Here is a 19,181-nt window from a genome sequence, read left to right on the forward strand (position 1 = left end):
TTTTCTTTTGTTTTGGGTACCGTAAAATGGGGGGAATAGAAACATAGTGGTGAATAGAAACAAAATTTCTGAAAAAAATCAAATCACGATTAGAAATATTCATATATAGCATATTATAAGTAAAAAGAGTCGACATATCTAATTTTTCTATCATTGGTAAATACACAATAAAATGTAAAAACTATATTTTTATCTGTGGCAGCACTGTTTCTGTCAATCAGCTGATCAATAAATGTGAGATCGATTTATCACCTATTTTGTATGGCGCGAAAACTTTATAAAAAAAATATATATTTTTAAAGTAATACATAAGCTGGTACATGTAAGTTGTTATATTATTGTTAATTATTGTTAAACTTACTTAAATATGTAATAATTTACTGTTTCTAATCACCTTGTTGGAAGTAGAATAGATAAAAACCTTAACATTCTCAATGTGTGTTTCTATTCTCCCGAATAGCAGGTGAATAGAAACACAAATGTTATTTTTATTTAATATTTATACGCATATTTTTCAAAAATCAAATTATATGTATACGCAAAGAACAAACAAAGACCCATGTTTTAAAATATTCGGGAAAATAATACCACATTTTTATCAACCGTTATATCGCTAATAGCCTACGAAACTGTTTCTATTCACCCCATTTTACGGTACCTTAATAACAAAAAAACTATTTAATTATTATTTAAAATAATTTCAAGTCCGACTCTGTTTTTTTTTAATTATTTAATCTGATTATATTCTGCACAACAATATTGATAAGCGCTAATTAACATTGGATAAGGAAAATCACGCCCATTGAAAGATTCAAATAATTAATATCCAGGTCAGCAATTTAAAGATATCTATTATTTTTAACTTTTTTTATTGTGAATTTGAAATCTCAGTGTAAGATCTAATAATGTGCATAATATTAATCGTAGTTATTATAAATAAATCAACTTCTACAAACTAGTATCTAATGCTCTGCATGTTCGAAAGGGTTACCACCCTCCATAATGCACACATTTGTTTTTCGTTCAATTTTATTTATAGCTCTTTGAACAGATCTTATACTTCCGAATGCATTTTGTACTCTTTAATTGTTTTTTATTACTCCTTAATTGATTTTTGTACTCTTATTGTTGAAATCTATTGATTTCAAATGTCCAAAACAATTTTTACTTATTTTCCTTATTCAATGTTAATTAGCGCTGATCAATATTGTTGTGATGAATATATGTGTGTTTTTAAAAAAAATTGATGGCATCTTGGTAAACATCCTAAAGCGTAACTTTGCCCCAATTTAACCATGTTCGTATCTATTACGGTTACCGAGATACCAATGCTCGTACCTCGAGTTTGTAGCATCCTGTATACTCGTAGATAGTCTTTCATTAAGTAAGTCAGGCACCACAAAATTTCGACTGCCTAAAAGCAATATTTAAAATTCTAAATAAGTAATAAATTACCTATTAGTTTTATTTACTGTAGAATGTCCATATTTTGTTTATAAGTTCAGTAAATGTTCAGCCCCGTCCAGACACGATTTACCTTATAGCCTAAGAGCTGACGACATATTTAGAGAACATATTTTAGGCAAGCTAGAATAACTAAAAATGTATAGTTTATTAACTGGTGAACCCAGAATCCTAAGTCTGGCTGGGGGGTTGGGGGTATTTCGCTACTGCGCAACCCATAACATTTGCAAAAAAATAAATCCAAAAAACATTCTTTAGGCAACTTGAAATTTGTTTATTTTTAAATTTTAGCATCTATTTAACCTAGAGATAAGTATGCCAGACTTTTTTCGGGTTTAAAGTGTAACCAGACCATTTCAAATATGTTTAATTATTATACCTGGAAAGCATACTTTAGGCATTCTAAAATGTTTACAGCGTGTTTATTAGATGATATTAAAAAATATGTGTTAATTGCCAGACGAATTCAATGGGATTTAATACTTGCCAGACGCGAATAAAGATTTTAAATGAGCGCCATAAGAAAGTCTTATGAGTATCTATAAGCGCGAGAAAGATAGTTTATTGAGACCCGGTGGGCAGCCGATGCGGCTGACGTAACAGCATTTTGGAGCCGTAAAATTTAAAAAAAACTAACTAATATTGAATAAATAAAAAGAAACATTTTTTAATAAAAATGTATGATTGAAATCCTTTCAATAAGACTTTTTAATTTAAGTATTTTGTATCTGAAAGAATAAAAAGACGAATAATTATTTAAAAATTAGCATAATATAAAATATATTTTTTTCAAACGTCGCAAAAGTATAATTATTATTATACTTTTGTGACATATTATATTATTATTAATTTTTGCGACCTGATTGACAATATAAAAAAGTCATTTTAACGCCTAAGCATAAAAGTAAAGCACTTTTACTTACTTTTGAATCTATTTAGAAAGATTAACAATGGTATGTACTTTAATAAAATTCCAGAATACTTATTTTTTTAGCACTGTACATGGTACCCTTTTGTCGGGACTACGTTTTCTGGTAAAACCACATCTTTAAATTTTAAACCATGTTGTTGACGCACTTTTAAAAATTCTTTGCATTTTTGTAGTCTGGCTTCATCAAAAACAATAACTTTGTCACTAGTAACTTTTTTACAAACTACACAACTTAAATGTTTTTTATCCATTGTGATTTAGTAGTTAGTAGCGAAATTAGTAGTTACTAAAATATTTATTTGCAGTAATTATTCTAAACTATTTACACTATGGACGTCAATATTTAATTTATAAATACATATTTGTACATGGTAACTAACAAAATAATCTCTGAATTAAAAGCCTGCAAATAATTGAAATGAAACCGAAAAAAAATTGTTTTTATGAAAATTTGAAGTACATACTCCAAAATACTGTTACGTCAGCCGCATCGGCTGCCGACGGGTCTCAATAAACTATCTTTCTCGCGCTTATAGATACTCATAAGACTTTTTTGTCGCGCTCATTTAAAATATTTATTCGCGTCTGGCAAGTATTAAATCCCATTGAATTCGTCTGGCAATTAACACATATTTTTTAATATCATCTAATAAACACGCTGTAAAAATTTTAGAATGCCTAAAGTATGTTTCCAGGTATTATAATTAAACATATTAGGAATGGTCTGGTTACACTTTAAACCCGAAAAAAAAGTCTGGCACACTTATTTCTAGGTTAAATAGATGCTAAAATTTAAGAATAAACAAATTTCAAGTTGCCTAAAGAATGTTTTTTGGATTTATTTTTTTGCAAATGTTATGGGTTGCGCAGTAGCGAAATACCCCCAACCCCCCAGCCAGACTTAGGATTCTGGGTTCACAAGTTATTAAACTTTATTTTTTTTTGTTGTTCTAACTTGCCTAAAATATGTTCTCTAAATATGTCGCCAGCTCTCCGGCTATTACATCTTAGAGCGTCCGCACACGGGTAGGCTTTCGAAGCCGATGCGTCTCAAACTCCGAGCGAATCTCCCTCCACTCTACCTTCATATGTAAATAATTATTGTATCAATCGCCTCGACTCCGCGTCGACCGCCAAACGTACCGTTCGTGGACCTACTATTATTTACGTAGGAAGTAGAATGGAAGATTTGTTCCAAGTTCAAGACGCTTTCGATTCGAGTCTAAGGCCGGTTTTTAGACGACCCGTGTGTGCGCGGTCTTGTTCAATCATATCGTATCAAGTAAAACATTGTGTAGACTAGAAAACAGACGTTTTACTTCAACTATTAACTTGCGATGACTGATATGCAAAACGTAAGGTAAAACTTATGTCTAGACGGGGCTTTAAAATGTATATTTAGCGAAGCGTATAAGATTATAAAATAATATACAGGATGTTCCAATATTCCGTGGATATAGAGCTACTACTTATTTTTGGAATCAAAATAAATTCATTGGACATAATTGGCGCGAAGAAGAGCTGATTATAAAGAAAAGGCTGAAAAGCAGCCCTAAGAATAAGGGCGGAAAAAAATATATTTTTGATTTATTTTTTAATATCTCCGATAAACTCCTAACTATCTAAATATATTTACTCATATCTTAGGATTATGTAAAGTGATCTGAAAGGAAGCCAAAAATGCAATAATATACAGGGTGTTCCATTTAAAAAAAATCATCCAGATTCACACACACTTTTGAGCCTATATTTTTCTTAAATACATCTTGGTACATACTTTAGATTTGCACTTAAACAAAACTCCTAAGTTTCTTATTTTAGGAGTTACAGATGCCCAACGCACTATTGCCGGACCCTGTACACATTTTTCAGATATTTTTAGAACCGTTATTCCGATTTGAATGAAATTTCGGGTGACTATGTTTTACTTAGTGTTTTTACATTTGACTTTCACAACAATCTAGAAAAAGTACAGGAAGGGTGAAAACTACCCCCAACCCTGCATAAATTTTAGTGTAAATATTTCCAAACCAAACCAAACTCCACCGCCGACAGATTTTCTTTTCGTTAAGTGGTGCCTCTAGATTTACTACATTTTTGTCTCTTATAAAAAAAACGTCACATTGCATAGTTTAAAAAAAAATTTGAGAGTTTATTCTTCCAAAGCAGACCTACAAAATGTACAGGGAGTTTCAATATTCCGTGGACATAGTGCTTTTTGTAGTAAGTCTTTGTAGACTAATTAGTATTTTTTGAATCAAAATAAGTTAATTGTACATAATTTCCTTTATAAAAAAGTGCTTCGTTTGTCCGTTAGAGGATATTAATAAAAAAATAAACCCGAACGTTAATTAATTTTAAATTTATTATTTTTTTAAGCTTTTTATAAAGCTTATTGCCAAATATGATTGGTGATACTAACATAAAATTCCATATTTTTGTCAACTAGATTATTAGAGCATAATAGATTTTATGCGTCTCCATAGCTTGATATGAAAAAAACATTTTTTGGAAATCAGCTTAGGGAAAAAAATCCTCAAAAATATGCGCGAGGACGTTTTTTACAAGAGACAAAATATGTAGTCAATACTAGGAGGACCATACTAATTGAAAATGACTACCACTAATTTTGGCGTTCTGGATGCTTGCATTGAAATAAGAGGAATAAATTTCTACGCTAATTGAAACCACTAATTGCGAGGTTCTGAATGAAGCTGTAGAAACAGTTATCAAACTTTTAACTTTTCCACTAATTATACTTCAAAATTTGCGATGAATGTCTTTTTGGCCTTTGATTATCATTCGTCAAGAGAAATTGTGGTTAGAAATCAAAAGTTTATTGTTTTAAAAGGTAAATATTATAGCGCGTTTAGACTTGAGCACGCACGCACTGATCCTCCACGAATGCTCAAGTGTAAACGGCTGTGCGCGAGCAGCCGCGAACGTGAGCCATCTGGTGTCGGTTTTTGGTCAGTGCTCAAAAGGATTTTATGGGTGCGCGAACGCTCAGTTTGCACCGGCAATTTGTTTTGTCTGCGTTCGTGCGTGCGTGTGATTTTTTTTTTCGTTTTCTTTATTAAAATTATGAAGTGGATCAATGAATCTTCGTTATTATTAACTGAAGAATATGAAAAGTTGCCAATATTATGGGATGTTAAACATTCTTGGTATTATTAAAAAATAAAAAAACGCATGGCAAGATCTTGTAAATAAAATTAATATTGAATATGTCGATATTAATGAAATTGCTATTCTAAAATTTGTATCTTTTGTTCGTAATTTGTGTTATTAAATTTGTAAATATTCAAAGTCGGGTCTGGTCATTCTTGTAAAGTTTTTGAACTGATCTCATAGCCCTCCTCAGATACTAAGTTGTTCCAGTAAATTATATCGATTTCTAAACATTTGGGTTTGCCACCAGCGACGATGTTTTCGATTTTTCTCCTTTTTAATAATTAAGCTGTGCATAACAATGACTGCAGCTTCGACTATTTATGGTCGTCCATTATTTTCGCCAACACAACTCTGCTGTGCGCGCACAAATGGATCACTTCATTCGTCGAAAAATAAGTTTTTAATTTGAACGGAGCCGAGAGTGCGAACGAATGCCGTGCGCGCACGCTCAGCTCGTGCGTGCCCAAGTCTAAACGCACCATAAGACATTCTCTATGGATACAACTGTCTACCGTATGATCGAAAAAAAACCGCGTCGGCGATGGCTATGAAATGAAGATTGCTGTCATTTTATATGTAAATTTATATGAGAAATGTCATCGATCGTCATTTCCCAGCCAACTGGGCGCCTTTTTTTTCGATCATACGGTATTAATTTTAATTGTGTTTTTTAGATATTGTGAATAATCGTAAACTAAAAAGTATGAAGTATAATTGAAACCACTACTTATTCCACTAATTGCGAGGTTCTGAAAGAAGCTTAAGATCCAAAGAATGAAGATCATAAGTAGAAAAGTTCGTAGAGATTTATGTCCTAAATGCTTCGTTTCGGAGTTACTGGGTGTAGAAGTTTCATTTTTATTTCTTTTTTTTAATAATTTCTGAACTAACGTCGATATTTGGATGGAAATTAATGTCTAGGTGCACTGGGTGTTTCCTGACATGAGAAATTAGATTTCGATGTTAGTATGACCACAGGTATGACTCCCACTTGTACGAGGCGTCACCTACATGTTTCTTCTTAATTGTTTTAAAGAGTAATAACTTTTTGTCTGTGTGCAGGGTGGGTCAAATTCGACGCTTTTAAATGGAAACACCCTTTTCTATAGGAAATAGACAAAAACTAATATCGGTGTCTGGAGTTCAATTTTTGTCAAAAACATGATGGTGAAAACCGCATATCGATATCTGTTACCGTTTCGGAGTTACGGGGTGTTTTTCAAAAATATGCATTTTTAATAAATCGCTGTAACTTTTTTGCTATGGAAAATTTTGTATTTTTATGAAAAAAATTCCAAAGCACCTTTTTACGTAGAATTTAATGGTTTAAGTATATTTTTTTTAATTAATAATTTAAGAATTATCAACAGAAAATTTGATTTTTTATATGGGACACCATGTATATTTTTAATTTATTGAAAAGAATTTAAAATTACCTGTCCAAAAATATAACATACTTGATATTTTGCTCGATTCCTCTTTGAGATATAGAGTATATAAAAATTCGCCCGCTTTAAATAAGTAGGCTGTGAACGGCACCGGCTGTAATGCAAAAAAATTCTAGCTGTGAGCATCAGTTAAAACGAAAATAATATTTGCTATGAGAGATGCAGAATTTTATAACAATTTAAATCGAGAGATGCGTACAACTTATCTTAGATAGGAACTATCGGAAACAAGAAATAGCCATCTTATCTGATAGTCAAGCAGCATTAAAGGCGATCAACTCAGTATCAATCAATTCGAAATTGGTCAAAGAATGCATAGAGAAGCTGAATAAATTAGCCAAAGAAAACAAAGTCCTCCTGCACAAAAGCAAATAATCTAGCTAGGAAAGGCGCGAGCACTCCACTAACTGGACCAGAACCGTTCTGCTTTCCAAGTGGTAACCAACTCAAGGCGGAACTCAAGAACTTGGAAGATTCCATCCGCAACCTGGAATGGAAATCTTGCAACGGTCTAACACACTCGAAGAAGTTTCTGAGGGCTTATGATCAAGAAAAATCACAGATCTTCCTGGGTTTAAGTAAGAACAATCTTCGGATTGTCACGGGGTTTTTAACAGGACACTGTCTCCTCAATGAACACCTCAGTAGATGAAACTAAGAAGAAACGGCGAATGCAGATTCTGTGGGGAAGATGGGGAAACACCAGTACACCTCATCACTGAGTGCGCCGAGACCACAACCATTCGTGCCATGAATTTTGGTACGACTGATATTGGAGATGGAGAACTACCCTCTATAAAACCGTCCCAGATACTGGCTTTTGTCAAAGCCCTGGGACTGTATGATGAGTTATGATTCAAGAAAGGGGGACACAATGGATCTGTAAGGTCGAAGTGATTAACCCCCCTCCCACTCATTCTAAATTCTAAAAAATTCTAAATAACAATTTAAAATATATTTAACCAACATCAACACGTTTAAACTATATCTAATAACAATAAAAATAAATAGCAAACCAAGACATGAGATTTTGCTACAGGTGTTCGACATATCGACCGTCTTCTGTTATGGGCAGACAGGCAGTTTTTGAACATTTCTCGCGGAATTCATTAACTCAGTAGGGGTGAAAGATACCCTCTCATAACTGCTAAGTATTTTTAATTCTTGTCTAGATTATACGGAAGAATAAGGAACCTTTATTCTTCCGCAAATATATCCATAGGATTAGATCCATGGGCACTAAGCCAGCGTTCAGAGGCGGTGCGTCGTCTTACTGGAAAAATATGTTTTCGAGTTCCATTAAGGGCATATCATCAATAAGAGGTCCAAAGCCTACTAGTTAAAAGTGGCGAACTTTTAATAATTCTGTATTTTGAAGGGGATTATAACAAAATATCAAGTGTGCGATATTTTTGGAAAGGTAATTTTAAATTCTTTTCAGTTAATTAAAAATATAGGGGGTGTCCCAAATAAAAAAAATTATTTTTCTGTTGATAACTCTTAAATTATTAACTTTAAAAAAAATATACTTAAATCATTAAATTCTACGTAAAAAGGTGCTTTGGAAATGTTTTCATAGAAATACAAAATTATCCATAGCAAAAAAGTTACAGCGATTTGTTAAAAATGCACATTTTTGAAAAACACCCCGTAACTCCGAAACGGTAACAGATATTGATGTGCGGTTTTCACCATCATGTTTTTGATGAAAATTGAGCTCCAGACACCGATATTAGTTTTCGTCTATCATCTATAGAAAAGGATGTTTCCATTTAAAAGCGTCGAATTTGACCCACCCTGTACCTGTATTACGCTGAAAGAAAAACTATATATTTCTGTCGTTTTTACTTAAAAAATATCCAGATACCAATTTCGACGAAAAATTTTTAAAACTAAATAAAAATTGCATTTCTACATCCCGTATCTTCGAAATGAGGAATTTTAGAACATAAATTTATACGAACTTTTTTACTTATTTTTATCTGCAGATATGTTGCCGAGTGTCCCGATTACAATAATTCAAATCCCGAGTTCATTTTATATTACATTTATTTATTTGAATTGTTCAAAAAACATGGCTTAGTGTTGACGGCTACAATAAATTACATATTCGTTGACAACAGTTTCGCAGAAACTTTTTTTTGATATTTTTTATGTAAACATTTATAGGTATGACGGGTAAAACTGATGACACACATCATAAGTACATATTACGAGAGGTAGCCTACGCTCTGTACAGAATATGGCATTATATAAGAAGACGGGTAAGTAAATAATAATTTCGGTATTTTGTTTAAATTAGGAAACAAAAAAAATTGACATGCCTACTTCTATGAGAGAAAATCGCCATAAAAGACTAAAATGATATTTCACAAAATTAAACGTTAGGGAGGAAAGCCTCCCTAGAATTATTAAAAAATGTTTATTATAATTATACAGGGTGAGTCTTAAATAAGTGCAACTATTTTCAGGGGTAGTATATTTCGACCCCAGGAACACTAGGGTATCCGTTATTTCTTAAGTTGATATTTTTTTTGGTGCCGCCCTCTGAAGTTTTAGTTTTTGGTCTAAAAAAAATTACCCAACGTAAAAAAGCTCTAAATTTTTAATTTAAACCGTGCCGGAATTATGATACTTTTCCCTTTTAAATAACATGGGATTTTCTGACCTTCTGCATTTAATTTTTTATCTCCAAAGCAAATGAACCTACAGCTTCGACAAAGACATATTCGAATACAAAATTACAGTTACAGTTTTGATCAATTGATCATAGATGGCGCAAGATTAGTTTTCCATATTAAAGTTGGTAAAGAAATATTGTTTTATTGAAAAAAGTATGGCTGTAGATCTTTTTTTAGCCAAAATAAAAAGGCCCAATTAAAATTTGCAGTGAATGATGCTGCATAAACTTTGACAGCGAATAACTTTTAAAGGAATGTTTTTATGGAAAAAATCAAAGAGATCTTTTTTGTAGAGCGTAAAATTTTGTATTCGAATATGTCTTTGTCGAAGCAGTAGGTTCATTTGCTTTGGAGATAAAAAATTAATTGCAAAAGGTCAGAAAATCCCATGTTATTTAAATGGGAAAAGTATCATGATTCCGGCACGGTTTAAATTAAAAATTTAGAGTTTTTTTCCGTTGGATAATTTTTTTAGACCAAAAACTAAAACTTCAGAGGGTGGAACCACAAAAAATATCAACTTAGGAAATAACGGAACACGTCTATGGTTTTTTTTCGCTAAAAAAGATGTTGAAAATCGTGCATTTTCTTTTAAATTTCCCTGTATGTTTTTCGAAAACTTTTTAGAACTGCCTATTCACCGCAAATTTTCCCACGGTATAATCTCTTATTGCATTCTATGGTTACGACAATAAAAGGGATGCACTTGTGGATGCACATACAGAAAAAATCCGGTGGCTCTCAAAATTTTTTCCAAAAAAAATTATTTTTTTCTAAATTTTCAAATTTAAATGACTAGGTTATTTTGGACTTATCTGAAAAACGATAAAGAGAAAATATGTTTCTTTTATCGAGATTTACCAGCCCTGAAAAGATTTGCACTTATTTAAGACTCACCCTGTATAATCCAATACCTGAATATTATTCTATTATTATTAATATGTGTATTGGATCACTATTGGACAGTGTGATAACCGGAAAAGTTAACTAAAAGGAAAAAGGTAAGTATACCTAATACATTTTCTATACAGGGTCCGGTAATAGTGCGTCGGGCATTTGTAGCTCCTAGAATAAAAAAAACTTGAATTTTCTGTGCAAACCTAAAGTATGTACTAGGATGCATTTCAGGAAAATATTTTAACTTCTATAGGATGGCTCAAAAAAGTGTGAATAGATCGGGATCATTTTTTTTTATTTAGAACACCCTGTATATTATTGCATTTTTGGCTTTCTTTCAGATCACTTTACATAATCTTAAGATATGAGTAAAATATATTTCGATAGTTTCAGAAATATTAATAAAAAATATATATTTTTTCAGCCTTTATTAACAATAATATAAGAACTGTCCTGAAATCAAAATTATATTAGGTATTTACTTTAGATGGTCTGTACTTACCTTGCTATAAATATGGTAATCGTAAACCATACAAGATATGTTCAAAAAACTTTCTAAAATATAAAATAAATTTTCTTTGTTTTTAAATGGAACTCCTTGAATATTACTTTTTCAATAGATTGAGATTTAAAACATGAACATTTTTTTGTATTTAAAATATTTCAAAAATTTTAACGGTTTCGCAGATATTTCATATGGCATTTTCCACAATATATTTTTATCAAAGCCACCAAATCATTTTTCTCTTGTATTTTACCGTTGAAAAGGCCATATGAAATGTTTAATGGTTTCCCAAATTTTGAAATGCTTTAAATACAAAAAATATTTATTTTAACTCTCCATCTAAAAAATCATCCCGATCCCCTCACAGTTTTTTGAGCCACCCTATAGAAGTTAGAATATTTTCCTACAAATTATTATGTTAGATATTCTTTACATCTAAGCCTTGTTAAGATAATGTAATCTGCGATCTTATGTAATCTGTGATATCAATCAATTTATTTACGCGTTCAAATATATGTATACCGTCAGTGAAACGTGATAACCTGCTAACTCCATTTTTTACGTGAATAAGTTTTTTTATGCCCTTAGAAAGAGAAAAAAAATACTCTATAAATATGGAAAGCAGCTAAATTCTTTACAATTAAAAAAAATTGTTATTTTAACTCAATAATATCTGCTAACTAAGGTGCCCGATGGCGTAGAGGTACAGGCACAGGCTCTCGTCTACCAATCTCAAGGTGTGGTTTCGATTCCCCCACACGGCATTTCATCAGCCGACTATTTTTATTAAAATAAAAATAGTTTGGGTACCTAGGTCGACTCAGCCTTAAATGAGTACTTGGGATTCACAATCCTGAAGTAATAATAGGCGGTTGAAGCGTAGTGCTAGCCACATTACCGTCCTTGTATACCGAACGGCTCTGGTATAACAAGCTGTACCTTGCTACTCCCAAGGCGTTAAACGCTATATACGGGAGCTATTATTATTATTATTATATCTGCTAACTCCCAGTGATCTGAAATAGCCGCCGAGATGCTGCTCTCTCCATAATTTCCGTTACGATCACGCTGAAGCAAATACGCGAATTCTTTACTCGTATGTTTCTTTAGTACAGTACGTTGATCCAGGGTCGAACTAGGCCAGATGAGCCCCGGTGCAGTTTTTTGCGTATTTTTTCGCCTTACGTTTTGGTCAGTTTTTCTCTATTATCTGAGTCTTAAATAAGTGCAAATATTTTTTGGCAATCACCAACCAACTATATGGCCAGTCCGACCCTGCGTCGATCCATTCTGTAAATACAGGGTATCCGTAAAGGGTTAAGGGAGAAACAAAGTTATCTCTACACGAACAATGCATGGGCGTGCTATAAATATTTTAAATAATATTGTTTATTTTAATATTGTTAGTAATAATATTACTTGCTGTCAGTGGCGGACTAAGGGGGGGCGGAAGGGGCGGTCCGCCCCGGGCCCCGTCTTTTAGGGGTCTCCAAATCTCAATAAGTAATTTTTTATTCAACTGGCAAACAAGACCAATATGTGTTCAGTAGTTATGAAGCAATTTGTAGGCGGAGTATGCAAACCATACGTATACGCAAACTATAAACAGTATAAATAGAAGCAGATATTTACTTATTATCAATTATCAGGCACCAGTAATTCTCAATAGCATTTTCTATTTAGGAAATTAAATCAAGGGGTAATTTTCTGTGTTTAAAATATTGAAAATAATTATTTTTTATAACTTTAAAGATTACAATAATTATGAATATAAATTTGAATTTATTTATTTTAGCTGTTAAGTTATATTTCAATGGTTTCATTATTTATTTTTATTGAATAAACATTTTAAATTACAACCACCAATGCACAGTATAACTTGTATTCTACTTTCTAACCGATGGTGAGTACTGCCGTCTTTAATATAACGGGGGCCACGAGCCTGAGACAGCGAAGGGGCCCCTCGAATCTTGGAGGACTTACAATATCGCGATATTTTGTAGCGGTATTTCCTTGGAACGGTCGCGAAAGTAACGCGGCTCATTTATGGAACCGGTATTTCTATCACTTTGTCATCATAAGTTGCCATTGCGAACATTCGCTCGGGGATTTCCCGATCTAGTACTGCAGGGCCCGTGAATGGAAGTATGTGGCTCGTTAGCAAAATTATGTTCATTAATTTAATCCTTCTAATTGATTACAGTTGGGCTTGGCACCTTTGGTGTTACAACAGCTAAATAAAACACTAATCCCCACAATACACCAAAACACTTTATTTTTGCACTAATAGACGCGCATTTCGCTAACCATGTTAATATCATCAGCAGATGATTAAATCTTAGAGTTTTATGTATTGTGGTGAATTATTATTTAATTTTGCCACCTCTAATTTAGTTGACTATTACTTGTTTTATTATATCAAATTGCATTGCCGGATGTACCGGAAGTTGACAGCAACTTTCTTATTTTAAACGGGTGCCCTCATTTTTTACATACTTACTTAAATTCTCTGTAAAATTTTATGAATTTTGATATTAAACACTCATAACATTAACTGTTTTTTGAGGAAAAAAAATTATAATTTTTGGACAAAAAAAACTTCTTGTCAAGAATATGTGTATAGCCTAAATGTCAAATTTAGTGATTACCACAGCCACTGTACCATAAAGAGAAGACATGTGGCTATCTATTTCAAAAATTAAATTGTGTCTGAATAAAGCATTGTGGCCGAATGTCATATAATAATGGCCGCAGCTTTCATTAATTGAGCGATTAAAAAATTTTCATTAATAATTTTTTTAAAATGGAAATTCACTTTTTTATTTCACCAGTGAAAAGGCTTTTCAATTAGTTACTCTTTGACTATACATGTTCCTATACCGAAAATAAATCGTTCTTAAACTTATTTAAGATTTATTTAAAACCCCATCAGAAGTATATCATTATCTGAACAGCCACTGCCACTGCTTGCTGTACAAAAATTTTCAAAGTTTTCAACGTTTTTCCACGTAAATGAGACATAATCTTTATAAAAATTAAAAAATTAATTAGAAAAAAAATAAAAACTTAATAAAATCACACAACTATTTTACCGATAACGACTTCACTGTTTTCCAAGTTCGGCCTGCTACCGGTCTCGTAAAAAATTTGGCTAAGCATCCTGTCAATAAAATTCGACAAATTTGCAAGTAACCAATGTAATATCATTATAGTAGATTTCTTCCAGAATATAGAGCTATTTCCAGTAAAATCTACCATATCTTCTAAGAACTATAAGTTAAATTTGTAAATTATTTTTATATTCATTAAGTCCAAAATGGCGTTATTTTAGTTCATAAAAAATGCATTAAAAATTTATTCGTTTTTAGACTTGTGTATTTTGCTTCCAGATCGACGATATTATAAATATATGGTTATGAATATCATATCTTTTTTAAATTTAATTGGTTATTTTTAAATCTGTTTGGCCAATATTCCATTTTCAAAATTTCAATCAATAAAGGTTGCTATCTCCAGAAATATATTTTTATTTCTTATTTCTGCAAGACGAATATCTGCTATCTCCGTATTGTAAATAAATAAATAAATATAAATAAATGCCTTTATTGTCAAAAAATTTTTCAATTTGTAGACAAAGGTAAACTAACAAACAAAGTAAAAAAACAAGGTACACAAACAAACAAACAAAAGATAATACAAAGCATTATACAAATAATATTGTCAGTCTTATTGTTAAAATAAACATTTATAAATGTTTACAATGTCAAAGAACAGAAAAATTAAAATAATATTCAAAAATATTTAGCTAGTTTATAGTAAAATATCAATAACCTCTAAATGAATTCATTTCGTTGTCATTAGTAAATATAGCAATAGCAAGATGAAATTCGATTTTCAAAATATAATTCATTTACGGCGTAGAAAGCCTTGTCTAGTAAATAAGAGTTCAATGCTTTGCGAAATGAAAAAAATGATGTTATGGATTTGATTTCAAATGGCAGGTGATTGTGCATTTTTTTCGAGTTGTATAATATTGAACTTTTAACTAACTCTGAGCGTGGGGTAGGTAGATAAAGATCTTGCTCCGCGTTCCTGAGTGGATAAGTGTGAGATGGCCTTTCTTGAGAAGCTGATACATGTTTACGTATTAGGCAAACGGATTCAAATATAAATAAGGAAGGAAGAGTCAATATTTTTAATTCTTTAAAAAAGTCCCGGCAATGAGTTCTGCTGTTTAGTCCCAGTGAATATCGAACAGCTCTCTTCTGGAGCTTGAAAATGCGGTCAAATTGACGGTGTGCGGCTAGGTGCGACTCAAAAAGTGCATAATAAACAGTTCTAGCCACTGACAAGTTAAGCTCCTTAGAAACAGACCTTAATGCAAAACAGGCAGAGTTCAATTTTTTCGACAAAGCTTCGATATGTATGTCCCATTTCAGAGAATTGTCCACAACAATGTGATGTCCTTGTCGTGATGTGTCAAGCCGTGATGTCCTTGTTGCTCCAAGTGAAGCTAGTGTCGTCCGCAAAAAGACATATTTTGCCACTGATGTTTATGTTAGCAATGTCGTTAATAAAAAGAAGAAACAAAATAGGGCCTAGTACTGAGCCTTGTGGTACTTCACATTCTATTGGCTTGCTAGAAGACAACGTGGTATCCACCATCACAAGTTGACTGTTGCTCAGATACGACTTAAACCATTCGAGAGATGATCCCCTGAACCCATAGTCACCCATAGTGCTGCAGTTTATTAATTAGGATCTTATGATTTACACAATCGAACACCTTAGAAAAATCACAGAAATTTGTTGCTCTAGAATGATGGTTGTTTAGGCTGGAGTAAACTTTATTAAGGAGGGAAAACATAGCGTCATTTGTGGACTTGTTGCTTAGAAATCCAAATTGATATTCACTAAGTATTTTGTACTTAAACAGAAAAGATACCAGCCTTCTTTTAACCAACCTTTCTATGATCTTAGATAGCGTTGTGAGGAGTGCAATTGGGCGATAGTTAGAAGCTTCATCTTTGTCTCCTCCTTTATGCAGAGGAATGATTATTGCCGTCTTAAGACATTTTGGAAAAATACCATTTTGGAACGATATATTTATTAAAGTTGTTAGGTGATTCAGAGAGCTTTCTGGCAGATTCGAAAACATTTTTAAAGTTAGCCCGTCGGTCCCAGAAGAGGATTTATTTTTGATGGTATTAATTGTACTGCGAAGCTCTTCTAAAACTACGGGCGAAAAAAAGAAACTGTGTAAGTTTACATTATCATTAGAGAGATAAGAAAGTGGATCATGAGGAGGACATATGGTATTAGTTAAGTTTTTCGCTACATTTACAAAGTAATCGTTAAGGTTCTCAGGTGAGGTAGAGATATTGCTAGACGAAGAAGCTTTATTTCTCAGTTCATTCACAATAGACCATGTTTCTTTAGCAACATTACCAGAATTGACTATTCTCCTATTATAATAAAGGTCCTTAGCGGATCTTATAGTCTTATGATAAATTTTTCTGTATAGTTTTACGTAATTGTGGAAGAAGAGACTGTCTGAGAATTTTTTTAAGTGAGATAATGAACGCATGTTTTTAGAAGATATGCGTAGACCTTTAGTGGTCCAAAGTTTATTATGCTTATTTTTTATAGGCCTAAGAGGAAAGGATTTGAACGCTAGACTGGTTAATGTTTTTACGAAAATAGAAAATTCGGTGTCGACATCATAAGAGCTAGTATCCCAGTTGGTTGTTTTACATAAGTGGCTGAACTTTTGAGCATTCTTTCCTGAAAATGCATAATTTATAATTCGGTATAATTTACGAGGGGCATTTTTGATTTTGGACTTTATCGAAAATTCAGTTAAAACTGCTTCATGATCAGAGAGACCCGAGCTAAAGACGTTGCAGGCGATGGAGTTAGGATCAAAAGATGACACAAAAAGTCTTGTGTCTGAAAAAAATGAAGAAACACGAAATATTCAGTTTGTCTTTACCATATTAACGCATGAATATACTTCCTACATGCGTACATATTTTTTTGTACCGTTTTTTTTGCTCTCCTGTAAGATTAGGAATAATGGAGTTAGCAGTTTATCACATTACACCGACGATATACAGGGTGGTCCGAACTGTATTCCGGAAACATCGGCAGCATATTCTGCAGATAAAAATAAGTAAAAAAGTTCGTATAAATGTATGTCCTAAAATGCTTAGTTTCGGAGATACAGGGTGTAGAAGTTTCATTTTTATTTCGATTTTTTCCAAATAATTTCTGAAGTAAAGTCAATATTTGAATGAAAATTGGTGTCTGGGAGTTTTTTGACAATAGAAATTTGGGATTTTGATGTCAATATGGCTCCTACTAGTAGAGAGCGCCACCTACATATTTTTTAACCGGTTTAAAGAGTAATAACTTTTCGTCCGTACCTGTATAAAACTACTGTGTAAAAAATATACATTTACGACGTTTTTTACGTAAAAAAGGTCTCTTGGTAAAATCGCTACGTATAATGTTTTTCGAGATATTTGGAATCGAATTTATTAATACCTGTCATCATTGACATTAATTAAACATGTTCACTAAATAGTTATTAAACTGAAATCATAAATTTGAAATATTTTTGTGCCAAAAGTTCAACCGAAAATGTTTTATCATCATTTTTTGCAGAAAAAATTATGATTAATTAAAAAAAAATTCAAATTTATTATTTCAGTGAAATAACTATCTACTCAACGTGTTTATTTTTCGTCAATAATTACATGTATTTACTATTTCCATTCTAAATATCTTAAGAACGGTTGCTCGTAGTGATTTTTAGAAAGAGATATTTTTTACGTAAAAGGTCACAGAGATGTACATTTTTTCACTCGGTGGTTTTATACAGGTACGGACAAAAAGTTATTACGCTTCAAAACAGTTAAAACACATGTAGGCGGCGCCCTCTACGGGTAGGAGTCATATTGACATCAAAATCAAATTTCTCATGTCAAAAAACTCCCAGACACCAATTTTCATCCAATTATTGAGGTTACTTCAGAAATTATTTAGAAAAAATCGAAATAAAAATGAAATTTCTACACCCTGTATCTCTGAAACTAAGCATTTTAGGACCTACATTTATACGAACTTGTAATCGGGAGATTAATATATTAACAGAAATTGATATTTTAAATATAATTCTAACTAGCTTGACCAGATCTTGACAAACAACGTCTTCCCTGGGCCGAAATCAACAAACTCCGACATTCAACTGTTTTCAAAGCCTACTACTCCGCTACTCGCAAACATCAGCGGACACGGGGTGCAGGCACGGCGTGAAAATGACTGCCTATCATAAGGATCATAGGCGTCGATAACATTCGGCCATTCCTGACTTATGAGTGTCCTCACTCCTCTGAATCACACTAAAAAGGACATAAATAATCAGAACCTTTTAATGGCATTTTTAAATGCTGAAATAAAAATATTTATTAGCTTGTTTGCTGCTGAGCCATATCTTTATCAGCTACTTGCTACCATTGTTACATCACACTAAAAGGACAAAAATAATCAGAATCGTTTAAAGGACATTTTTAAAAGCTGAAATAAAAATATAGGTATGTTAGATTGTTTGCTGCTGATACTGGACAATTGATACAAAACCAATTGACAAAACCTTATCAGCTAATTGTTACCATTGGTACATCACTCTAAAAGGAGAAACATAATCAGAATCGTTTAAAGGACATTTTTTTAAAGCTGAAATAAAAATATAGTTAGATTATTCACTGCTCATACTGGAGCTACGTCTTATTTGCTACTTAAATAAGTAAAAATAAAATATCGCAACAATACTCAAAAACTCATGATGGATAAATAAATTGTTCAGGGACAAAAGAAAATTTCAAAAGGCAAAATAAACGAATTACTTATTATATATTGGTGTTACACGCAATCTGCAGCTTGCGTGCAACAAAATAAAGTCAAATATCAACTCTAAAATCTTAAACCTAAATTCTAAAATATAAATCTAAAATGTAAATTGTAAAATCTAAATCTAACTATGGGCCCACGCCTATTCGCTATTCGATCCGACGACGGTA

General features: G+C 32.3%; 1 protein-coding gene across 2 annotated transcripts in view; it reads left to right on the forward strand.

The window, feature by feature from the left end:
• The first annotated feature begins 9,213 nt into the window (after nt 1–9,213).
• The window catches only part of LOC115884083 (carcinine transporter), a 69,419-nt gene continuing 59,451 nt past the window's right edge, over nt 9,214–19,181 (forward strand). Inside the window, exon 1 of one of the 2 annotated variants that reach the window (XM_030902569.1) lies at nt 9,214–9,281. The gene's annotated coding sequence lies outside the window, so the exon portion shown is untranslated. The remainder of the gene's footprint in view (nt 9,282–19,181) is intronic. The other variant, XM_030902565.1, reaches the window with a different exon arrangement.

This window comes from Sitophilus oryzae, unplaced genomic scaffold (genome assembly GCF_002938485.1).
Source record: "Sitophilus oryzae breed Bouriz unplaced genomic scaffold, Soryzae_2.0 scaffold_2014_pilon_pilon, whole genome shotgun sequence".
NCBI classification, from domain to species: Eukaryota; Metazoa; Arthropoda; class Insecta; order Coleoptera; family Curculionidae; genus Sitophilus; species Sitophilus oryzae.